The 6,129-nt window shown below is 40.2% G+C and overlaps 1 pseudogene; it reads left to right on the top strand.

The window, feature by feature from the left end:
* The first annotated feature begins 3,097 nt into the window (after positions 1–3,097).
* Positions 3,098–6,129, top strand: part of LOC137985543 (uncharacterized) — a 31,975-nt pseudogene continuing 28,943 nt past the window's right edge.

The raw sequence follows: 6,129 nt of genomic DNA, 5'->3' as shown, positions 1-6,129 counted from the left end.
GTACAGGTCCCGTACGGATAGCGTACTGCCTATTAATAGAACATCTTCGTATTTTCAGTGTTGGAATGGCACTAGCTTGTAATGGACGGCTAATGAGCGGGAATCCTTTCAACTTGCAAATACTAGTTTTAATATATCCCCGCAAATTAGCCTCCATTGCCAAGCAAGTTCCAGTCCAATGGCTGAAGAATACTAAATATGGTATAGTTCAGCCATCATCATTCATACAATAAAAACATACACAACTTCAGCCCACAAATGAATCATATTTAAAAGATTGGTCAAACGAGAGAATGACAATTGCTATTATGTCATCTCCTTTATCTATTTAGAAACATAGTTAAAAGCGCACTCAAATATCAACCTATTCACAGGTTACAAAACGGACACTCGCGGAAGGATAGGGAAAGACATATTCTCTTCATTACTTCACACCAGGGGTCTGTAACCCTTTGATACCAGGGGTGATCAGCCTGTAAAGTCTCCTCACAATTCAATGAAATGTCAGTCAGACGTTGTGTCGAATGAAGAATAATATCAGCTTAAGAGAGGTCATTTGATATAACACCCAAATGACTCATGACTACCCACAAATGGGAACTCTATGTACTAGTTAGGAGAATACGTCTCGATTTCTTGGATTAATTAAATTTCCTCAATTCCGTGTGTGTTTGTTCACCTGGTGGTGCACGTTGGCCGCTTTACCGTTGTACGTAATTTTGTTATTCTTAGTTCTCAGTAAGCCGCGTGGCGATGCCTGAAACCGAGAGGTGCTGGATACTCCAATTTCCGTGAGTGTTACACTGGAGGCCTAATCCCAAAACGAGTTCCTACAACGGTATCATCGCGAGGGATTATCGCATCTCGTACGAAAGGACTGGTTAACGGCACTACGTCAACGGTTTTTTGCGGAAAACGACAGTTGCCTCACAGCTCGAGAACATGAGATGCTTTTAAATCTGGATTAAAGGCTACCAAGTATCCATGGCAAAAGGCTTCTTGTCGTTATACAATGCTGGGGATGGCAAAGAATGGCTAACTTCACGTTCAAGACTCGCCTCGTGATAGTAAGTTAAGTCCAGGTTCCGGTTAATGTGGCTGTTTCCTTCCCGACAAACTCGGTCCCCACGACCATTCCCTTCGCATTTCAAAAACGCATGCCCTACCTCTGAAATGACGATTATCGACAATTCCCTAAATTCTCTAATTGACTACTATCGTCAATAGGGCCAGTTTCGTATTCTAACGGTTGGACTGGATTCTAGCATGAAATGGAGGCTAATGCGGGCAAATTAATTTGCATTTGAAAAGGTTTTTGCCGAGGACGCTTAGCGCTTGCTAGACGGATTATGGGAATGAATATCTATAAATTCGGAAACCCCAATGCCTGAACTCGCAGGACTTTCGATTTTATCATGAAAATGTTCGATTAATAACCCTTTCACTTAACCACCGAGACTACCACAAGTGAGTTTTTATAACCAACAGCAGAATCTTGATCATTTTCTATTTTAAGTTTACTTGATGAATTGCGACATGATTATAATGCTACATTTTATCTTTTCACAAATAGTTTAGTAGATTCTATAGTATTTGTATTCGTTGTATTTTATAGCTTCGTATCTTTGTTGTTATTTATATCGTTAGAGGGCCACCAAGTTTATTAGTCAGGCTATTACGTGCCCCACTCCATGAAATAAAGACTTAACTTTACTACTACTACTTACTTTACCACATCGGCTAACTGCCAGAACATTAATTTTTTTTATATGCCAACATTTTTTTTTTTTCTTCTTCGAATGCAGGCTGCTAAACGTGTATTATCACCCGCTGAGAAACGAAGTTTAAACAGTGGAGCAAAATGTCGGTTACCAAACCTAAAACGAGATCAAGTAGCCATTTTAAAATCAAAGCCGTAGACTTAACAATTATTCAGGCTATGATTTATTTATATGCCAATTAGTTTTGGTAAATAACCGGAACACTTACCAGTCAGCTGATCTTTAGTGGTTAAGTGGATAAAAACAGTTCCTTCAAAGTGGGTGCTCCGGGTCAAATCCTGTCCAGGATTGCAAATTCTACTGTTTTTCTTTTAACTGCTACCACAAGTCCTGGGACAGAGTAATCTAAATCGACAATAAAAGTCAATCCAAAGAAATTAGGAATTGTCGATAATCGTTATTTCAGATGAGGACATGTTACGCATGTCCCAAAGCGAAAGGAAAGGTCGTGGGAACGAAGTTGGAACACAGGCTCTCTCGGTTCCTTTCCTTGTTGTCATCTTCGAGACAAGTAGTGGAAGGGAATAGAGAGGCTGGTTTTGAGGTTGCCTTCCGGCAATGCAATTGTTCGGAAATGAACGTTATCCTTTGTTACTATTGTCAATAGAACATGCGCCATCAGGCGTGCGAGTTGGCGACAAGAGAAGAAATAGCTTTTCGTTCAGTGGCCATGCTGAATGTTTAGACGGCAAAGACTGGACCTGAGTTTGTAACGTCATCGGATTTGAAAGTATCCGGATTCGATCGTCCACACGATTTGAAATCATTCTGGATAGCGGTTTCAAAAAAGTTGCGGATTCGCATCCAGCATTCACTGGAATGGGGCTTGGGAATAGATGTGGAGGGAAGGCGAATTCGTAAAGAAAACGTTGCCTATTTAAAAGTAATCATCAATTATACATTCAAAGGGACGTTAAATATTTCCTCTCCTGCGTCAGACTAACCTAGCGTTGAAGAAAAATCACGAGCAGAGTAGAAAATCAAATTAATATTCAACCTTGTCTTTGAGTTGTGTTAAAGGGGCTGTGTTACGAAATTAAGCCAAATTCAGCGACGGGAAGGGGGTGGGGGTGGGAGGATGGCCACTGACCCAAATCACTCAAGGAAGGCTTGAATAGAGCAGCAAATATAGACCAAAGTAGGGATGGGCAAAATTGAAGATGAAAATGGATTTCAATTGGGGTTTTTGAAAACTGATCAGCCAACAGTTTTCAAAGTTCTCTGTTTTTTCTAACTTAAATAATGTATGATCGACGAGACATTTATTGGACACGAAGCATTGAGTTTGGTTTTTATGAGTAAGAGATAGAGATAACATGGGTTGTGTTTGTTCACTAGTACCCAGTCAGCCTCCGGTGGAACTCAAACCTGTGAACCGAATCTCACCGACAAAGCTCAATGTGACCTGGAAAACCCGTTCCCGAGCAATTCAGGCATGGAAGCTTAACGAAATACATCGTGACGTATCAACGTGTTAAGGTTGGCGACGTGAAGACAGAAGAAGAAGAAGTGAACTATACTGAAGTTTACGCAAATCAGACTCACGTGTCGTTGACCAATCTTGAACCATATGTTGAGTACAAAGTGTCGGTTGCTGCCGCGACATCGAAAGGGAAAGGTCCATTTGCGTTTGTTATAGGAGGTATGAAGTTATACGGGAATCCCTTGGTCCACAACTTTCGCTGCAGTGATATCAGAGCCTTTGTTATGCAAGAAGTAGTAATGATTATTGACAGAAGCTCATGCATGACCTTGAAGCGTTTAACTCTGCTTCAGAGCCGGGGTTTTTCAGTTGAGTTTAGAATTTCCTTATTTGGATGTAACGTAGCTCGCGCATTTTCCCGCCGTGCAACTTTGATCTTATTTTTGTCCATATTTGGGCATAAAATCCCCAGCTTTGTTCCAAGGAAAAGAGTTGCAAGTTACTCGCTTTAAGGTCATGTGCTTCTGGTATTGATCATGCACCAGTCCCTTAATGACTCCTCCCACATCGAATTTTTGAACGAAATATTCGAACCTCTGATTTTTGGGATTCTTTTAACATTAATGTCTTCTCTAGGCTTAAATGACCAGCCGTTTTGTTCGCCCGCGTTCCTCCGTGCACACTGCGGCTGGATCACTGGTCCAGCCAATTGTATTTTCCACCAATCAAAAAGTCGCCTGTCTGCCAAATACAAAATACAATTGGCTGTATACAAAATACAATAGCGACGGGTGCTACGTCACGGCCGTTCGTTGAGAGGAGGATGTCTCCTCTAGAGCAGAAAAAACAATATTTTCAGTAATCAGTATTACATTTTTGTGTTTGTTCGTTTGTTGTTGTTTTTTTTATGAGCCATTATTTTAGCCTGACTCTACCCTGTTCTAACCAAAGCCGGAGTAAATATTTGATCCCCTGCGAAGAGAAAGAGAACCGCGCTTACTGGAAAAATATAGATGTTATTGAACTAGCATGAGGTCCGTACTGGGAAAGTATTGCTCGAGTTCCTTTTCAGGCTCAGTCTATAAACTTGCAAAAAAATAAACGAGACCAATATTTCCCAGTACGGATCGAACAACAATCAAGTACAACGAGGATTTTGTTATATTGGCTCTCTTGCGCAGGGTTTTCTATTCCTTGAGTCTTCCCTCTTCGCCTGCTTCTGTTAACGGTTCTGGAAAGCAAAATTCATACTGGAACTCGTACATGACTAAAAAAAGAATTCCTCACATTTTTGTTTTTATGTTCGAGAAAATGGAAACAGAAAATGGGAACAGACAATGGGAACAGTTTGGCAATCAATATGCGCTGCCTCGTGACCGGTTCATCTTAGCGGCCCGAATTGCAAAATTGGGACCTCTCAGAGAGAACCAATCAGAATTCTCCGTTTTATCTCGGACCAGTTTGCATATACAACTTCTATAATTATCTTATCTCTTCTAATTTTAGCCTTCTGCCATTTCCTCGTTTAACCGTATCACATTTTATTGCATCTTGGTGCTAGTCATTTCGTCAATGACGTTTTGGCCACCACCAGAAATTGAGGTTACTTGTCCTGCGCTTTTTAGGACAACGGCTGCAAAATCGAACTGAACCGGATGTTCGCAAAACAATTCCACCGACGTTACTTTTGTGCCAGTGTTCCACCTTGAATTCGCTATTATCGTGAATTCTTAATTTGCTTTGAATTCACTACTATCATTAATTTAGAAGACTAAGAGCTTGGTATCGATCATGGGAAATGTCATATATTTTTTAAGATACCACTCAAGTGTATCAGTGGACATAGGACTCGTACGTGAGAATGTTGATTAACCCGTGACCTAACCACTTGACCACCACCACACTGCTAACTGCTCAAGGACAATATTTTAATCACTATTTGACAATGCTGTATTATCATTCGGCAATAAACACTACAAAAGGTCTGTTGCCAAACTTCAAAATGAAAGCTTAGGCCTAAATTAGTAATCTAGCTTAAGCCTAATTTTCAGCAGCGATTTTCTATGGGAGACTTAAATAAATGTTCTTTTGAGAGTGCGGTGTCTTGATCTTCAATGGTGAAATGGAAAGAAGCGGTTCCTATAGAGTAGAAACTCCGGGTTCAAATCCAATCCACAGATATGATTTTTGATTTCCTTATTTTCTCTGCTACCACAAGTCCTGGGACGCAGTGTCCAAAATTAACGACAATCAACACGGTCTCCTCCTGAAATGAAGGATTATCCTTCATTGTTAGTTTGCTTCAAATGAAGTATTATCCTCCATTTAGATTACTCTGTCCCATTTGTGGTAGCAGATAAAAAGAAGAACTAAAAGTAAGCCCCTGGACAGGATTTGAACCCGGAGCACTCACTTTAGAAGATCTGTTTCTATCCACTTAATCGCTAAAGATCAACTGACTGGTAAGTGTGCCAATTATTTACCAAAACTAATTAGTATATAAATAAAATCATTGCTGAATAATTGTTAAAGTTGTACTATGATCACAAAAATCATGTCCTTTGTTTCTTCAGATTTTGAAAGCGTGTTCGCTTAACACCTAACTGGCAAAATTTTGAGCTTTGATTTTTATCCAAAGGCTGTTTATTTTGAGTGTAAGTTTTGGATTTCACGGTCCGCCATTACTCACGTTCAAAACTGACCCATCCGGGACCTCAGAGGGTTGGATCTAGAGAAAATGACGTCATTTACTCGCTAGCTTAAAACTTCAGTGTGTAAACGCAATTTATTATATATGCAAAACACTGGTTTAAACGTCTGAAAGTCCGAAACTCCCGTGCTGCATATTAATTCAGCCGCGTACACACGCATTGCATTCTTAAACGTCATTTTCTCCTCGACCCAGCTCTCTCAAGATTTTAAAGT

Source organism: Montipora foliosa, chromosome 14 (genome assembly GCF_036669935.1).
Source record: "Montipora foliosa isolate CH-2021 chromosome 14, ASM3666993v2, whole genome shotgun sequence".
Classification (NCBI taxonomy): Eukaryota; Metazoa; Cnidaria; class Anthozoa; order Scleractinia; family Acroporidae; genus Montipora; species Montipora foliosa.
Note: the sequence above shows the minus strand (reverse complement) of the source record. Positions and strands in the feature narration are given on the sequence as shown.